Source organism: Triturus cristatus, chromosome 1_1, assembly GCF_964204655.1.
Source record: "Triturus cristatus chromosome 1_1, aTriCri1.1, whole genome shotgun sequence".
NCBI lineage: Eukaryota > Metazoa > Chordata > Amphibia > Caudata > Salamandridae > Triturus > Triturus cristatus.
The window spans coordinates 1,237,957,583-1,237,977,453 of record NC_140579.1 but is presented as its reverse complement, the minus strand read 5'-3'; the positions used below and the strand labels follow the sequence as shown (position 1 = coordinate 1,237,977,453).

The 19,871-nt window shown below is 47.4% G+C and overlaps 1 pseudogene; it reads left to right on the top strand.

Moving 5' to 3' along the window:
* The window catches only part of LOC146871894 (bile acid receptor-like), a 373,335-nt pseudogene that overhangs the window by 296,504 nt on the left and 56,960 nt on the right, over positions 1-19,871 (top strand).

Here is a 19,871-nt window from a genome sequence, read left to right as displayed (position 1 = left end):
TAGGTATCTTCTTTGATATATCAGGTTTTGAAAAATACAGTCTGAGGTCACTAAATAGTTCATCATGGAGGTTGGTTATGTCTCTGTTTATGTCTTCCTGAGTTGGGAGTGATTGCAGAACCCCCAGAGTCCTAACTAGCCTGGTGGAAACCTCATCCAGGACCACGGGGTCGGTGGCAATCCTAGCCCAACGCACCCTACGTAAATTATTGGTAAGCAGGGCTTCTGCGGTAACTACCTTGGCTGCAGGCTCAAGCTTACCACCATTTTTTAGCAGGAGTCCCAATATAAGAGGATTATGGTCACTCTCTGGGTGGTCCATAATCGCCATGTCATTTAGTGTAGACCAATACTCAATTTTTATGAGGGCGTAATCAATTTCACTTTTGGAGCGGCCATTGTCGAAGGTGGCCCTACCCATTTTATCAGAGGCAGACCACCCATTTGCAGCCCTAAAGCCGCGTTCAAGACAAAGACCCATCCACTGCAGGACCGATTCTGTCCATCTCTTGATGGGTATAAGGTCTAGCTGGGGGATATTCCACACGGCATCCTCCTCTGTCGTGAAAGAATCCCCATCCGAGTTTAAAGGCTCGAACAAGCAGTTTAAATCACCTTCAATTATTACGTTGCTGTCAGATCTAAGAGAGTCCAGAAAGGAATCCAATATTGGGAAAGTATCGAAACCATGCCCACCAGGCTTGGCTCTATTGTACACATTAATTATGTAGAGCTCAAAACCATCTAAACCATCGCATGAGACAGCTTAAGGGCTAAGATATCTGGGCTTCCCACATATAATTCCTTAATTTGGAAATTCATAGATTGTTTGATCCAGATGGTTAAACCTCCTGACGGTCTGCCCTTTGTCCCCACGACTGCAGCTTTGTGATAGTTAAGGCACCCCATGTGATGTACTGGTTCTGCTGCCCAGGTCTCCTGGAATGCCATGATATCATGTGTGTCCACCAGGTCAATCCACTCAGCAGTGGTGATTTTACTCTTTAAACCTGCGATATTCCAGGATACCAGGGTGTGCAAATGGGTGCCATCATCAGAAATAATAGAAGGGAGAGGCAATGCCGGTTGGGGAGCATTAGGGCCAGTTTGATTTAGATTTCGGCATCCTTAATGACTAGTAACCTTGGTCATACTACCTCCACGATAATTCTCCACAATCCGGACAGTTTCTCCTATCGCAGGGGACAGTATAGGCAGGTCGGAAGGAGTTTGGGCTATGGAATCCACAATAGGGACAGCAGAAGGTGTATAAGTCTTTCTTTGGGGAGTACTTGAGTACAAAATGGACGCTAGGGAGGAGACCACACAACTGTCTCCCAGATTTTCCCAGTTAGTACTATTGCTATTGTTATTTGGTAGTACTACTTGAACCACTGTCTCATTAGCCTTGTGCCAGCCCGCGATACCATTCCTTTTTCTAGCACCCAGTCAGTCGACCCCCTCCAAACCACTATACAACTCAGTACAGTTTACCCGGGGAGGGGTGGAGACCTGGAATGGAGCAGAATGTTGGTATCTGGGTGCTATATCCCACCCATTATGTGTGACAGAAAAGTGGCTATGGTGAAAACTTGGGAAAAAGTAGTTCAGGGTTAAAGTTAGGATTCCCACTTTGCCCTGCAATTCCCAATCTTGACAAATATGCCTGACCACTCTGGGGTCCCTGAAATTGACGATTATACAGTCGCCTTTTAGGTCCTTGTGTCTCCCACCCAGCCAACTCACCCTTCTCACAAGCAGAATCTCTGCATTTATTTTTTGCGGGAGTGGGCGATTCTTGTTTAACCAGTGGATCACCTTGTTCTTTAAATCCCCATGAGTCTCTAGTTTATCTTGATGGATTTCGGGGACATTGGCCAAAATAACAGTATAGGGCGCGGATTCCGGGGGGAGGTTAATACAAGGGAGCTTAGCTCGCTGTACCTCCACCTCTGGATTCCGATTTCCTCTAGGGAGTGGGCGACTTCCGCATACTATGTGCGCTAACTTTTCCATACCATCTCTATCCTCTCTAACGACATCCTCCCTGGTATAACCTGAAGGGTGGCTTTGTAGTGAGGCATTTGTAGTAGGTTTAAGGTGTAACCGAGTGCTTGGACTAGATGATGTCTCTACAGATGTTCCTAGTGTAACACTCTGGGCAGCGGAGATCGCAGTCCTGGGTATTTCTTGCCCAGAGGCTCGTGAGGGTTCCACTAATTTATTGATGGACGTGGTAATTGATGCTACGGCACTTTCCAACTTTACCATAGAGTCATTTACAAGTTTAACCCTCTCGATCAAAGGGAGCAACATAGATCTAAAAAGTTGTTCTATAGTTTCTAGAATACCTTTTATGGGTTGATTTTCATTGTGGCAACGAGGTAATGACTTTAATGACATTAAAGGGGGGGCGATGGGGGCAGTAGGTACGGATATATAATTCGATTTAGATTTTGAGGGTGCAGTTGCTGTATTGATTTTAGCTTGCTTTGCACTTCTACCCTTTTGGGACCCTCCTCCTCGCTTTCTTTTGCCAACAATGTGTTGAGACTTATTGTTTTTCCCAATTTTGGGGGGATAAAGCGCATTTGTATGGGACTTAGTAGGGGCAACCAAAGCTTTTGGAACAATGGGGCTGTTAGGTAGAATAGATATGCTATCTGAAGTTGAAACAAGGGAGTTGCTGGTTGATATGGCGGTTAACCCACCCTCTCCTACTCCCTCCATACATAATACTGAACTGGTAGCATCAATTTGCAGAGGGTGCTCAGGGGTAACTGCAGACATAATAGCACCCAAAGAGGAGCGTTTGGACATTAGCTCAAGAGACAGCCTTTTTTCAGTAAATGCAATTTCTTTTTCTAGAACATATGCTGCTCTAGTGATGAACCGATCCAAGGTTCCGGATACAGAGCCCCCATGGCTAGTTGGTGTAATCTTTCTGCCATTTCTAAGGCACAGCGCCATAGTGGAGCAAACCTAGATGGATATATATAACGCAACAGTTCCCAAACAGTTGGCTGCAAGACCAAGAACCAACAGCACAATAGCCAGAACAACAATACCCAAGGTCGACAATGAATAATTTAAATAGTCTCACAGTTTAAGGAGATGCGGCATCGGGGGGGCCAGCCCTGCCACGTCCGGCCCCGGACGGCCACAGACGGCCCGCCCTTTGCCCGGACTTAGCCCGGCGCGTCCCGCGTGCGTCCTCGCGGGGCGAGGGACCAGGTGGGGCTTAATGCGCCACCAATCGCTTGCTCAGGGTAGCGTCCAAGCCCAGGGGTGCCTGGGAGTTGTGGTTCGGGTCTGGCCGGTCGCCGCTTCCGATGTCCGGGAAGGGGGCGGGGCCAAGCTCGGTCTCACTGGCGCGTGGTGTCGCTAGACAGACACTTTGGGGACCCAGCAGGAGAGCCAATATCCTCACGATGCAGGGGCCAGAAAAAGAATGGAGAAGCAATGGGCTCAGCACCAAGTGGGGCTTTATGCGCCACCAATCGCGTGCTCAGGGTAGCATCCAAGCCCAGGGGTGCCTGGGAGTTGTGGTTCGGGTCCGGCCGGTCGCCGCTTCCGATGTCCGGGAAGGGGGCGGGGCCAAGCTTGGTCTCACTGGCACGTGGAGTCGCTAGACGGACACTTTGGGGACCCAGCAGGAGAGCCAATATCCTCACGATGCAGGGGCCAGAAAAAGAATGGTAGTCCTCTGCACCCACCCCCATGTCTCTGTCAACTGCTGGGAGTCCTCTGCACCCACCCCCATGTCTCTGTCCACTGCTGGGAGTCCTCTGCACCCACCCCCATGTCTCTGCCCACTGCTGGGAGTCCTTTTCACCCACTCCCATATGTCTGGACACTGCTGGGAGTCCTCTGCACCCACCCCCATGTCCCTGTCCACTGCTGGGAGTCATATGCACCCACCCCCATATGTCTGGACACTGCAGGTATTCATCTACAGCCACCCCTATATGGCTGACCACTGCTGGGAGTCCTCTGCACCCACCCCTCATATTGCAGGCCACTGCTGGTAGTCATATGCACCCACCCCCATGTCTCTGTCCACTGCTGGTAGTCATATGCACCCACCCCCATGTCTCTGTCCACTGCTGGGAGTCCTCTGCACCCACCCCCATGTCTCTGTCCACTGCTGGGAGTCCTCTACACCCACCCCTCATATTGCATGCCACTGCTGGTAGTCATATGCACCCACCCCCATGTCTTTGTCCACTGCTGGTTGTCATATGCACCCACCCCCATGTCTCTGTCCACTGCTGGGAGTCCTCTGCACCCACCCCCATGTCTCTGTCCACTGCTGGGAGTACTCTGCACCCACCCCCATATGTCTGGACATTGCTGGGAGTCCTCTGCACCCACCCCCATGTCTCTGTCCACTGCTGGGAGTCCTCTGCACCCACCCCCATATGTCTGGACACTGCTGGGAGTCCTCTGCACCCACCCCCATATGTCTGGACACTGCTGGGAGTCATATACACCCACCCCCATATGTCTGGACACTGCTGGTATTCATCTGCACCCACCCCTATATGTTTGTCCACTGCTGGTATTGATCTGCAGCCACCCCCATATGGCTGGACACTGCAGGTATTCATCTACAGCCACCCCTATATGGCTGACCACTGCTGGGAGTCCTCTAGAGCCACCCCTACATGTCTGGACACTGCTGGTATTGATCTGCAGCCACCCCCATATGGCTGGCCACTGCTGGGAATCCTCGGCACCCACCCACCCACCCACTTGGAGCAGTACACTACTGGCCTGGACCTACACACACACCAATATGAAGGTTACATGCAGGGCCAGACCGTAACCCCACATTCGTGGCGTGTGTACGCCTCGTATCCCAAATGTACTGGTGCCGTAGGGGTACGGGTGAAACGCACCATACCCCCGCATTCATTGCGTGTGTACCCATCGTATCACTATTGTACTGGTGCTGTAGGGGTACGTGTGAAACGCACCGTACACACGCTTTCATTGCGTGTGCACGGTCCGTATCACTGTTCTACTGGTGCCGTAGGGGTACGTGTGAAACGCACCGTACCCACGCATTCATTGCGTGTGTACGGTCCGTATCACTATTGTACTGGTGCTGTAGGGGTACGTGTGAAACGCACCGTACCCACGCATTCATTGCGTGTGTACGGTCCGTATCACTGTTCTACTAGTGTCGTAGGGGTATGTGTGAAACGCACCGTACCCATGCATTCATTGCGTGTGTACGGTCCGTATCACTATTGTACTGGTGCCGTAGGGGTACGTGTGAAACGCACCGTACCCACGCATTCATTGCGTGTGCACGGTCCTTATCACTGTTCTACTGGTGCCGTAGGGGTACGTGTGAAACGCACCGTACCCATGCATTCATTGCATGTGTACGGTCCGTATCACTGTTGTACTGGTGCCGTAGGGGTACGTGTGAAATGCACCGTACCCACGCATTAATTGCGTGTGTACGGTCCGTATCACTATTGTACTGGTGCCGTAGGGGTACGTGTGAAACGCACCGTACACGTCCACTTCCGTTGTTGCGGTACGCAGGGGTTGCTGGCCACGCCCCCCCAAGTGACCACACCCTGGTGGTAATGTATGGGCTCCATATTATAGGTTTGGATTTGGCTATGGGGTATGTTTCCTGCCCCTCACCCCCACCCTGGCCGCTGGGTGTTGTTCTCACCTTCTGCGGCGTGTGTGTCGGGTCCAGTGCACCAGGTCGTAGGCTAGGAGGACCGGGATGACACGTACGATGGGGTTCATGGCGTGTACGTCGCGTACCGGGGCTCCGTTGCGTAGCGGTTCGCGTAGGACTCTGCTTTTCCGGCTGTGTTTGGCTCCCGTAAAAAAAGAGCCGTACGGAGTGACGTAGGGACGAATCTTACTTGCTGGGCCGGATCAGAATCGTTGTTTTTTTTTACCCGTATGGCTTTTGTACGAAACGTACGGAAATAGGCTTTCTGTACGAATCGTACTTCCTAGGTTGTACGGAAAGTTTACCGGGTACGAGTCGTACGGAGAAAACGCTCCGTACAACGATTCGTACAGCCTTTTTCCAGGATTGGAATCGGCCCCTCTATGTATATATATTGTTAATTTATTATTTTTTTATTGATAATGGCAAAACAGTTGGCGCTGCCTCTAAGCGAGACCTAAAAATCATGCAGAAGACCTGCCATGCTACAATGTATTGCAGTGTGTGGCAGTAATTGTTTTCCTTCATCCATGTATACACTCAGCCCATATGATGATTTACAAAAACGTTTATAAATGGCCGCATGTCTACCTTATGCTTATCCGTGGTCATAAATACTGTGGGGCAGATTTATGAGCCCCTTGCGCCACTTTTGCGTCACTTTTCCCATGTTAAAACTGACGCAAAAGTGGCGCAAGGGGCTCATAAATCTGCCCCTGTGTGTTTAGATGACTCACAAATATTTCTAATTACGCATATACCAAATTACACCCTTAAGTGTGTGTCATTTTCTTACATTGCTATATGTACCGCAGTGTTCATGAGATTTGTTGAATCTTTCAATTTTTCTTTTGAGTAATTCCTTCTTATTCATCACAAATGTTTTGGTTAAAATGATTTCTTCTAACCAGATGCAAGTAATATTAAACTTTAATATAGAAAATGACGTGTGTGAGTTACTTGCCATAATGATTGTAAGGGATGCAGATTGTGATGTATATTTTAAGTGAAAAGTTCTGTAAAGAAAGGAGCAAAGCCTCCCCAACTGGTCAAAGAAAATGATTTAAACGGTTTAAAATAATAAAAAAAAATTCAGCTCACGGACGATTTTCTGGGCAGTCAGAGTGTTGTCCTGTTCAAGCCTTTAGAGAACGTTTCATAGCGACGATAGTCCTACTTCCACCACCACAGGTAACGTCGTTCTTCTACACACATTTTAACACAACTCCTCAGATTTGATATAAAGCACAACTGCTCTAATTGAAGCGATTTAGCTAATTTTCAAAGCAAGAGTCTTGCAGATAAATTGGAACCAATGCAGGCTCTGTCATCTTCCTTCGCCTTCACGATTGTATTATATTGTACTACAGCATTTCTGTAGTTCGTTTTACCCCTAAATGGGGACTATGATAACGCTCAGTTGTACATTTAAAATACAAAAAATATCGGGGAATTCATGCTGCAGACTGTCTTTAACAAATCTTTTTATTGGGTTTTATGCAAGGACATGGAAGACACACCTGCACATTGCTGATACATCAAGAGTACTTGGGAATCCACCAATTCCCTAAGCAACAATGGCAGTATTCATACTGCCTATTCATAGCTTGATCAGTGTGAACCAAAGATCCATTGATAATGTTCTAGCCACTGACCCAGTATCTTCACATACCTCTATTCTAGCACAGTAGTCCATCCCCTGATGCACTTGGCCAATGGGGGTGCCTCGGAGGCTCTCCAATATTTCTCTATGTTCCGCTTTGATACAAGGACAAGTGGATCCCTCCTTGGGCCACTCCATTCATCCATTAGCCCAAGTAGTGCTATTTTGGGGTCAATCTCCATAGGTCTGTGGACCACCTCTGCTAGTGTGTTATGTACTTCGCACCAATACCGCTGAATACTGGGCTGTGACCATGTCGAGTGAAAGAAAATGTCTATTTCAGTTTCACACTTGAGGCAATTTTCATTTCCCTGAGCCTATGGGGGTTGTATTAGACTGTGTGATAATAGTTAACTTGTATTAAACAGAATCACACAAAAATGACAAGCCCATGGGGGAGCATTTTTGCCTCTGTCCAGGGTGCCTCCTCCATCGACTCCTGATTAATTTCCAACATAGCACATGTGTCCTGCAAACAGTCTAGAGTATTTCTGACTACGGTTCGTTTCTGATGCACCCTTCCCATTGTTATGCTGGATTTAAGCGCACTAAATTGGGGGAGGGAACCAATCTTTTCTGTATGTGCATCGAGGGTGTGCCGCAACTCGAGATATTGATTGAACTGTGACCTTTGCTATGTGAAATCTGGCGATAGTTGCTCAAACATTCTAATATGGTTGCATTCCGACACATTCTCTTCTTTGAAAATGCTTACAGTGGTCCATGCTTTAAAGCCTGACGGCTGTCTGTCTCTCTGAGCCAGGTCTCTTGCCGTAGTGCGGGGTTTCACCAGTAGGAGCGCTCTCTTTTTTTTTTTTTTTTTTGTCCTTATACCACCATTATATGCAAATAACAGCCTGTCAACCGATCTATACCTCCCCAGGCTTTTGCGATATTTCAATAGCTCCTGCGCTTGTGCTCATCCAGCGTCCTGGCTGCACAGACCACGCAGGTGTAATCATTGGACAGAAGGGGTTACACACTTATAGTGCCACTCCAGTCCTGGAAAGCCACCCAAATCTTAGAATGTATATTGGACTCCAGATCGATATCCATTTTTGCCTTTCTTCTTACTGCTTGTACCCAGTCCATCCCTTGTGGTGGGGCGGGTTCAATCCATTTTTTACAAATTTCCCGCCTGGCGAGAAGAATTAGATAAAATTACAAAGCCTGTTTATCCCCAGTGATGTCATCACATGGCTGATCTTCAACCCCCAGCATTATTAATAAGAGGCTAACTTTAATGTTTGTATCAAGAATTTCATTAATTGTCTTTTCCACCGCAGTCCAGTATTCCTCACACTGAGGACATTCAAAAAACATATGCTTATCATGAACACTGATACTCCGTATCAGTAACACACTTTGCTAGTTTTGTGGGGTCCAGTAGAGTCTATTTGCCACGAAGAAGTGGTTCCTCTTTAAGTTTGATGGTTTAACCATTTTGTAAAGCAGCTTGAAGGAAAGCTGCCATAATTCTTGTGGCTCAGGAATCTGCATCACCTCGTCCCATATTTCGTAAGGGGTTTTGATTTTTTTCTCCTCGGAAATCAGTTGTGCGTGGTACCATTTGCTAATTTCCTTCTTCGCTATGGTTTTGTTCTTTAATTTTTTTTCGAACTCCCAAAGGCTCTTAGTCTCATACCTATTCGCCTCCCCCCAGGACTTTAACTGGAGAAATTTAAACCGAGACAGAGATCCCCCTGTCTTACTCCATAATATTTCCCATGGGACCACTTCATCCAACACTATCAGGTCCCCCCATACCTCTATTCCTGCCCTCCTAAGTGAGACGCTCAGTTGATCCTGCAAACATTCAGGCGTACCAGGTGAGTCCCATATTGGAGTCTCTCCTGAGTAATAACCGATTCCTAATATATTCCAGATCTTTACCCACAAAATCAAAGCTGCCTTCCACATTTTTAATTTTACTTTTTTTTTAAAAATTCTTTGCACCAAACTTAAACAAAAATCCTTTCCCACCCCACTCTTTAATCATCTCCTTGCACAAACCCACCCCACACCCTGTGCTCTGGTGTACATAATAGAACCCTGCAATTTTTTAACTGGAATGCCATACAGTATAATTTTACGTCTGGTAGTGCAAGCCCTCCCTCTACCAATTTACGCCTAAGTTTCTTCCAGGACATACGAGCTCCCCTATCTGCCCAAACAAAACTGCCCAATTTACCCTGTATTTTATCCATTAACCTGCTCGGGAACGTTAGAGGTATGCAATTAAAAAGAAATGTAAGCTTTTTACCCTACCATATACCGTTAACGGAAGATTCTTCCACCTAGTTAATGTTTTTTCGATTTCCTTTGTGATTCTCTCGAGATTATGCTGTGGGACATCCTGCACTGAATTGAGAATGTTAATCCCTAAATACCTAATCTCTCTCTGTACATTCCCCCTCCAGTCCGGGATGTTCCAGCACATAATCCCAGTTTTTTCTGTTTACTAGGTATCCAGACAGAGCCCCATAATCATGCGCCAATTGCTCTATCCTTGGGATTGTTGTTACCGGGTCTGCTGTATAGATGATTAGGTCATCCGCGCATAGAGAGATTTTTTTTTTCGAACATTCCTATACGGAAGGCCTTCACCTGGCTATCCTGACGAAGCGCCTGAGCGAATGGCTCGATATATAAATTAAATAACAGGAGTGAAATTGGACAGCTCTGTCGGGTCCCTCTCGTGATCTTAAAACTCTTAGTAAGGACTCCATGTAAAAGAATCCTAGCTGTAGAACAGTTATATAAAGTTTTTTGTGTGATTATAAAGTGTGGCCCAAATCCCATATGTTTTAAAACTACCCATAGATATTTAATTTAATTTAATTTAAAAAACATTTATAAAGCGCAGCGTGCACCGAACGGTTTCTTGGCGCTGATAAAGGGTAATGGCTACAGAGACAAAGCGAGAACCGATGGTAGAGCCGGGAAGGGAAGATCATGCATGGAAAGCCTGTTTAAAAAGAAACGTTTTTAGATCCTTACGGAAGGATACATAATGGGTAGCCGCACGGAGATGGTCTGGGAGGGAGTTCCAAAAAGTGGGGGCCAGGGTGGAGAAGTTGGATCCACCCCACTTTTTGCATCTGAAGCGTGGGATTTGAAGGAGGGACTTGGTGGAGGAACGAAGTTCTCTGGGGGGAACATATTCTTTTAATAATGAGGAAATGAAGGCGGGGGCAGTGCCTTGACGGGCCTGGAATACCATACAGGCGGTTTTAAACAGAGAACGTTCCTTAACAGGGAGCCAATGGAGCTCCCTGAGGAGGGGTGTGGAATGATGATAGCGAGGGAGACCAAAGACCAGCCGGGCGGCTTGGTTTTGAACCAACTGTAGCCTCCTAAGATTGTATGCTGGTATGCCGTTGTAAAGAGCGTTGGCATAATCCAGCCGTGATATCACTAAAGCGGCCATGATCATTTTGAGTGCCTGAGGGGAAAAGAAACGGGCGACAGTGCGAATAGTACGGAGGGTGAGGAAGCAGGAAGAAACTACAGAACTAATTTGAGAGTGAAGGGTGAGCTGGTTATTCATTTTGACCCCCAGTGTTTTGACCGTGGTAGAAGGGGTGGGGGCGGGACCAAGGGTTGAGGGCCAGAAGAGAGAGTTCCAGGGACTGGAAGAGCCTCCGGTAAGAACCAACTCGGTTTTATCCGGGTTCAACTTGAGATGGTTGTGGTTCATCCAGTCCCTGATGAATGACATAGTGTGCTGGAAACTGGAGACAGAGAGGGGAGAAGAGGATAGATCGAAGATGAGCTGGAGGTCATCCGCGTAGTTATACACGGTGACCTCCAGCTGCTGAAGAGCAAAGATGAGGGGGAAGATATAAAGATTAAATAGTAGGGGGGACAGAGAAGAACCCTGGGGGACACCACACGTGACGGGGAGTGGGGTGGTTGTGAAGTCTCCTAGTCGGACCGCCTGGGTGCGGTCCCTCAGGAAGGAGGAAAGCCACACCAGGGCTGATCCCTCAATTCCAGCCGCCTTGACACGGGACAATAAGATGGTATGGTCTACCGTGTCAAATGCGGCGGAGAGATCGAGGAGTACCAGCACCTGGTGTTTGTTGTTATCCATACCCTTCCTGAGGTTGTCTAGGACTGATACCACGACTGATTCAGTCGAGTGCCTAGGTCGAAAGCCAGCCTGGCGGGAAGCCAGTCCCCCATTTGCCTCTACGTGGGTGCTGAATACCGCGGTGACATAGCGCTCCAGCACCTTGCCCAGATAGGGCAGCAGGGAAATGGGGCGGTAATTTGCTGAGATGGATGGGTCAGCGCCAGGCTTCTTTAGAATGGGCACTATGGTGGCTGATTTGAGCGTAGGGGTCACTACTCCCTGCGCTAGGGAGCTGTTAAGGAAGGTGATGGGAGGTTCAGGACAAGAGGAATAGATTTGTTGGAGGACTCGCGCCGGACAGATGTCAGCCGGAGAGCCTGATTTTACTTTGGGAAGTATCTCCAGGAATACCTCTTCAGTGAGGGGAGGGATGGAAAGAAGACGGTTTTGAATAGTGGGAGGAGAAGGGTCAACAAAAGCAGGGGAGGGAGGGGGGATGTTGGCCTTGATGGTAACAATCTTATCAAGAAAGTAGGTGTTTAGTTGGTTACATAGAGGCTGGGATGGGGGGATTTGAGGTGAAGCCCTATCGGAGTAGGCTAGGTCCTGCACTATGCCGAAAATCTCCCTAGATTTATTTTCAGCAGACAAAATTCTTGTAGAAAAATAAGAAGTTTTGGCAGCAAGGATTGCGGTCTTGTAGTGGGCGAGTGATGTCAGGTAAAGGGTTTTAAGTGAGGGACAGTAATTTTTCCTCCAGTGCCTTTCTGCCTGACGAGCGGACAGTTTTAATTCTTTTAGGTGGTCATTAAACCACCTGTTAGACTCCTTGGGTCGCCGGGCGGAGATGCGACGCAGGGGAGCCACTGAGTCACAACCCATAGTCATCCAGGAGTTGATGATGTTGGCTTGAGAGTCGGACGGAAGACCAGAAAGGGATGGGATAGTATTCCGAAGGTGGGACGTCAGGGTAGGAAAGTCAACTCTGTTCCAATTTCGCGCCCAGGTATTTTTGGCGTGGGGAACTTTGGACACCGAGTTAGGAGAGATAGAGAAGGAGATAAGGGCATGATCGGACCAAGGACAGGGGGAAACCGTCACCGGGGAGACTGGAAGGTTAAGGGACCAGACCTGGTCAAGTATGTGACCGTGAGAGTGAGTGGAGACAGAGACGTGCGACATAAAATTTAGAGATGTGAGGGACTCAGTAAATTCTTTCGAGGCTGTGCACTCAGAAGGGTCCGAGGGCCAGTAATTGAAATCCCCTAGTACCAAGACCGATGCATAGTTGACCACCATGTTGGCTAGTAGGTCTTGAAAAGCCGGCAAAAATAGGGGCGAAGGCTTGGGAGGACGGTACATTAGGAGACAGGTGATGGGGGGGGGAAAGGCGAGGGAGCGAGCTGTAAGGAATTCAGTGGAAGGAATGGGGGGAGAGGGAATGGTTTGAAATTTTAGTTCCGATTGAGCGATTATCGCCACTCCGCCACCAGCCCTGCCTGCCGAACGGTCAGCCCGTAAGGCCACATAGGAGGGGGGGAGGGTAGCCAAGAGAACGGGAAGGGAGGAGTCGCAAAACCAGGTTTCGGTCAAGAGCAATAAGTCAGGCTTCTCAGAGTTGAGCAAGACAAAGAGCTCATGATGGTGCTTGACCGCTGACCTGGTGTTGAGTAAAAGAATGGATAGTGACGGAGTTGGAGGGAGAGGGTCGGGTGGGAGAGGGCATTGTGGAGGAGAGGCGGGCAAAGAAAACGGTGGAGTAGGAGTGGAAGAAGGTACAAGACCTAGTGAGGTAATGTGCCTACAGACACAATCCGAGAGTGGCCAGTGGCCTTGGAGGGTGGTAAGCTCCTCAGAGGAGTAAGAGATGAATTTGGCATGGAGTCGTGCCCCTAGCCCCGTCCGGCCGCGGACGGGCGCAGACGGGCTTGCCTTAGGCGCGCCTTCGGCGCGCAAACGGCGCGCCCGCTGCGCACGTCCGCTGCGCGTTCTGTGGTTGCACATTTAATATAGAAGGTCTCAAGGGCGGGAAGGGGGCGTGGCCTAGCGGTGGGCGTGGCCAGCGGCGAAGGAGGCCGGTGTAAGGGGTCACGTGAGCGCTAGATCTGCTCCGTGAAACCCTAAAGTGCCAGAGTGCTATACAAAGTTAAGAACAGTTTTAAAAAGGTGAGCAGGTCTAATTATAGCAGCAGCAGCGTCTACTCCCGGCTTTACGCCTCAGGAGCCAACCCAACCGAGCGCTCGTCAATCAGCGCTTAAGAAGGGCGGGAAGGGGGCGTGGCCTAGCGGTGGGCGTGGCCAGCGGCGAAGGAGGCCGGTGTAAGGGGTCACGTGAGCGCTAGATCTGCTCCGTGAAACCCTAAAGTGCCAGAGTGCTATACAAAGTTAAGAACAGTTTTAAAAAGGTGAGCAGGTCTAATTATAGCAGCAGCAGCGTCTACTCCCGGCTTTACGCCTCAGGAGCCAACCCAACCGAGCGCTCGTCAATCAGCGCTTAAGAAGGGCGGGAAGGGGGCGTGGCCTAGCGGTGGGCGTGGCCAGCGGCGAAGGAGGCCGGTGTAAGGGGTCACGTGAGCGCTAGATCTGCTCCGTGAAACCCTAAAGTGCCAGAGTGCTATACAAAGTTAAGAACAGTTTTAAAAAGGTGAGCAGGTCTAATTATAGCAGCAGCAGCGTCTACTCCCGGCTTTACGCCTCAGGAGCCAACCCAACCGAGCGCTCGTCAATCAGCGCTTAAGAAGGGCGGGAAGGGGGCGTGGCCTAGCGGTGGGCGTGGCCAGCGGCGAAGGAGGCCGGTGTAAGGGGTCACGTGAGCGCTAGATCTGCTCCGTGAAACCCTAAAGTGCCAGAGTGCTATACAAAGTTAAGAACAGTTTTAAAAAGGTGAGCAGGTCTAATTATAGCAGCAGCAGCGTCTACTCCCGGCTTTACGCCTCAGGAGCCAACCCATATTCCCAGCAAACTCGATCAAACGCCTTAGCGGCGTCCAATGTGACACCGCCAAGGGGGCAGATCTTTCTGTAGCTATGTCAATACATCCTATTAATTGGTGGGTCAGCTCACACATTTGTCTTCCGGGGATAAACCCCTTCTGGTCCTCATGTATTAGTTGAGGTATTACTCTGGATAACCTTCCTGCCAAAATGCTGACAAAGATTTTATAATCAGCATTTAGCAGGGAAATTGGCCGGTATGATTCTGCCTTGGCTGGGTCCTTAGCAGGTTTCAATATTAATACTACAGAGGCTTCACGCCATGATTCTGGGGCCTGCACTCCCCCTCTATATATCGAATTAAACAACGTCTTCCAAATAGGTAATATTTCATCAACCATGTTTTTATATACTTCTACCGGGAGAGCATCAAGTCCTGCCGCCTTCCCATTTTTAGATTTTTTTTTATTGCTCCTATTATTTCTTCTTTGGTGATTGGTGCTTCTAGTATATCTTTTCCTTCTTCACTTAGTAACGGAAGATCGAGTGAGCTAAGCCAACATCTGGTCTTTGTGATATCAGCGATTAATATTTTCCGTAAAAAGTTGTGAAAATAATGCAAGTATGTGCTCCTGCATAAAATCCCAACTATCCAACTTTTCTCCTGTTTCACTTTTTAGCTCTTTTATATCATTCCTTGATCTCTCCACTCTCACTTTCCAGGCAAGCAGGGCACCTGCTTTTTCCCCATATTCGAATTCCTTTATATTCGCTGCTTGCCATCTAGCTTTACACTTTTGCTCTATTTTTATTTTAAATTCCAATTGTGCCTCATTTAACCTCTCTTCCATCCTCGTTTTTTCTTCCCCCGAGCTCATGGAATGTAAAGCCTCCTCTAAGGTCCCAATCTCCTTTTCTATATCCTCTAGTTCTATACGCGTTTTCCGATTTTCTAATGAGTTTAAGCTTTTTAGGATTCCCCGGATATATGCCTTGAAGGCATTCAAATAATACCTAAGGGGGCAGTATCTTGATTGTTGACAAAATATTCAGTTGTTGCCTCCTTCAGAGCTATCCCAACCCCCTCTTCTAGGAGCAGTGCATGCCTTAAAGTCCATCTCCTAGGTGGTTGTGGCCCCAAAGCTTGTATGGTTACCATTACAGGTGAATGGTATGAAATATGGGCAGGGAGATGCTTAATCTTCTTAATATTTGCAGCAAAGGATATATCAGATAAAAAATAGTAAAGTCTTGAAAAGTGGTGATGTTTTTTGGTATGGTACGTGTACCCCCTTGTCTTACCCTTCAAATGTCTCCATACATCCACTAGATTAAAATCACATATCATGCTTTTCAGAGCGTTCCTCATTCTGGCGACATATACACTCTCTCTTCTTGTAGAACGATCTAACACAGGGTCTAACAGGACATTAAAGTCCCCACCTACAATTACGGGAACAGAGATTGCTGCCATTCTCAATTCTAGATCTACAATGTATTGAGGGTTATCCTCATTGGGTCCATAGTATCTGATACATAAGAAGTCCCTGTCAGCCCACCTTAAACGGGCCGAAGCCCACCTACCCGAGCTATCTGTGCTAGACTCTTTCATTTCTATTCCGCAACCACTCCTGATAAGAATAGCCACTCATAAAATTTTGAACCCAACCACACCTCCCAAACAACTCCTTACTCTCATTTGCCAAAAGGTGCGTTTCCTGTAACAGCATTAGCTGTGCCTGACTATTTTTTAAATATTCCAATATTTTCCTCTGCCTAGGTTTGGACCTCATACCATTCACAATCCAAGTGAGAATTTTGATATGCGGAATGATAATCGAAGCCATCTTTCTTAATGGGTTCCCTTCCTGGTTTCAATCCTGCACTAAAAAGATATTCCTGCATTAAAAGGTGTTGAGGACTTTTTTTTTTCCACTGCTCCCCCATCACCCCCCTCCCTTCCACTTCTGTGCCCACCCTGAGGAACCCTCCCTATGTTATTAGGTATAATAATGCCTATAGGCATACCATCGGGGGGAATTTACTAACATACTACCAGTATATACATTGCTAAAATGCCGGAGAGCTAGAGAGCAATTTTTTACTTCGATGTATTCTCATCGCTCATTCTATTTATTAACGCTTCAACGTCATCCACTGAGCGGTATTTATACATTTTATTATTCCACATTATGCGGAGCATAGCGGGGAACTTTAACTGAAATTATGCTCCCAACCTTCTAAGCTCCTCCATCTTTCCGCCTAGCTCCCACTGCTTTTGTTCTTTCATACATCAGACCTAACCAGAAAGGAATATCCATTAACCACATATGTGCCATTTTTTAAAGCACTACTTAGTAGCTCCTCCTTGATATTGTAAGAAAGGAAGTTTACCAGGATCTTTCTGGGTTTTGTTCTCTGTGGGTTACGTCGAAACGGCTCTCTGTGTGCCCTCTGTATTTCACTCTCAAGATTTATCTCTTCCTTATCCTTCAGGATCGTTTTCCGAAGAAGGGAGATTATAAAAGCCTTCATGTCTACCCCTTCCTCGCTTTCAGGAATATTTAAGAATCGTATATTATTCCTGTGGGAGTGATTCTCAGTTCTCTCTATATCGTCTCTTAACATTCGGTTTTGTTTACCAAGATTAGAGATCTCAATTGCATTTTTCTCGACATCTTGTTTAACAGCGCTAACTTCTTCCTGTAAAATGTCTGTGTGGGAGGTAACCTCATCCAGCTTCTGGGCTAGTTCAGGGCAAGATGCTTGTATGCCTAGTTGATTAGCCTCTGATACCTCAAAACGCTCTTTAATATCTTTTTTTCGGCTCCAATAAGATACTAGTCAGTGAGGTCTCTGTCTCTGCACTTATTGCAGATGCTCTTTCTCCTGAACTGATTATGTGATTCCGGTTATCCCAGTTTGTTTCTGGTGATAGTGCTTCCAACTCCTCTGCTGATGTTAGAGCTGAATACCTATTACTTATTGTAACTGTTATTATATCCTGCTGAGGGGTCCTGCTCTGCCCTCTCAACGTGCTTAAATTACTCAAATTGCTTAAAGTACTCGAAGTACTCATTCTGGCAGTGACTTCAGTATCATTGACTTTTCCCAGGTTGCTAGCACGCACCATTGTATCTTCAGGAATGCGCTTTTCAGGGCTAGAACTTTGTGCTTGCTGCATTATCTTTCTGCATACTTGGCAATACGCGAAAAAAAGATTTAAGTGAGGAGTCACTTTAACTCGCGTAGTTGGGAGGCAAGATTTCTTTATATTCTTTCCCTCGCTGGTTTTCTTTAAGGACCCCCTAGTCCCTCTGCCTTGCGAGGACACCCTTTGTCGCCCCTTTTTTGCCTTAATTATAGTGTTCACCCCTTGTGGTAAATCAGACAGGGCGTCTGGTGAAATGGGAAGAAGACTTGCCTTACCTCCAATATTCCTGGTCCTCAGCGTATACCTGGAGGGGGCCTCACCTTTCTTATGGGTCCCTGTCTCCATATGCAAGAGACTTCCTCCCCTCTCTCTTGATCCTCGTATCTGTTGTTTCTCAGCTCCAGTCGGGCCTCTCCCCTCAGCCCCCACCTCCACCTCCTGATGCAGGCAAGCCCTGCTTGTTCTGCCTCTGCCCCCGATTCCAGCCCGCAAGATCCGTTGGAGGCTTCCGGCTGCCTCTCTCCAGCGCGTCAGCTGTACTCCGCGCTGTGCTCCCCAGCGTCTTCCTTGCGTGGACTCGGGCTCCGTGAGCATTGCCCAGCACCCTCGGTACGTAGTTCAATCGTAGTACAATCGCCGGAAAAAAAAATAAAGAATACTATCCCCGCAGTATTCCGCTCCTTCTCGCTCCTCCCCGCTTCAATGCACTCCCACTCTCGAGCTCTCCAGCAGTGAGATACCCCCCAGACTGGCGCCCGCGTCCGCTAGCGCCTAGCTAGGGGCCGCCATGTTCCTCCGCAAGTCGTAGGAGCTCTCTACTATTGAGTCCAATGCAACGCGCAGCGACAACAGAGCAGGTCCACATGGGTGACCGAGAGAAGGTCCACATGACAGGCCCGTCATGGGGAGCAGTATAGTATGTTAACGTATTTCCCCAACATTGGGCCATAATTTTAGTCAAGTATGAAGATAATCTACCTTTCATAATACCAGCAAGGTCAGGATGAATTATAGGTCTCATTCCTTTAGATCAGGCTTCTCAAACGAGTAGCTCGTGAGATACTGGTAGCTCTCCAGCTACCTATAAGTAGCTTGCCTGTGTACAGCTCAGTCTACTAAATAAAAATCTTTTGCTTGGTTTAGTTAATATATGTATACCGAAATTAAAAAGTGGTTATTTGAGACGAAAATATGTGTATTTTCAAGAACACATAATCGGATGTTTGGAGAAAAGTGGTTGAATTTCCAACATATATTTGTTATACCTGACAACCCTTAAGGTGGTCTTCCCCCAAATGTTTTAACTACTCACATCGTGTTGCTGAAATTTGTTTTTGTCTTTAGGACTCTATGCACTTTACCACTGCTAACGTGATTTTGCTCACTCCTTAAAATATGGTATGAGTGGGCTACACCTGATTGGCACATTTAATTTAATTATAAGTCCCTTTTAAAGCAGTACAACATGTACTCAGTGCCTGTAAATTAAATGCTACTAGTAGGCCAGCACCACACATAAGTAGTCCTTTAAAAATGCCTCAGGCCTGCTACTGCAGCTTGTGTGCAGTTTTAAATTGCAAATAAATATTTTACCTGGCCTAAACCTCAATTTTTTATTAATATAAGTCACCCCTAAGGTTAGCCCTAAACATACCGTGGGGCAGGGCACAGTGTATTTAAAAAGTTGGATATGTACTTTTACGTTTTACATGTCCTGATAGTGAAAAACTCTTACATTTGTTTTTCACTACTGTGAGGCCTACCTCTCCAATAGGATTACATTGGGTTTTCTTATTACATGTAATAAGTGCTAACCTTTGACAGAGAACAGGTAGAAAAGTCAAGTTTGGTCTTAAATAATTGTAATTTAAAATCCTCTTTGATGGTATCTTGGATTTTAGGTCACAATTCTGAAAATTTCACTTTTAGAAAGTTGGCATTTTCTTGTCCTAACCATTTGATGCCTGAAGCCTGTATCCTGGGTCACATTACTGTGAACAGTTGACAGTTGTGCATTCATCCCAGACAGTGAAACAAAGGGGGACTAGATGCTGTCAGGGTGGGCCATTCAACCAAGATAGGCGGGTTGAGCTGTTCCTTGCCCCACTCACATTTCAAAGCACACTCAGAAAGACGTTGACACCAGCTCCTTCGTCACTGTAAACCTTGCGGAGCCTGGGCAATGGAGGAAGCATATTCCAGGGCCAGATGTGGAGTGGAAGTCTAAGAAGCCTGGGAGTGCCTCCCTAGGATTATCCAGGAAAACAATAACGCTGTCTGCATAGAGTGTGATGAGATGCTCCTCTTCTCCGAAGCACAATCCTGTAATCTTTGGG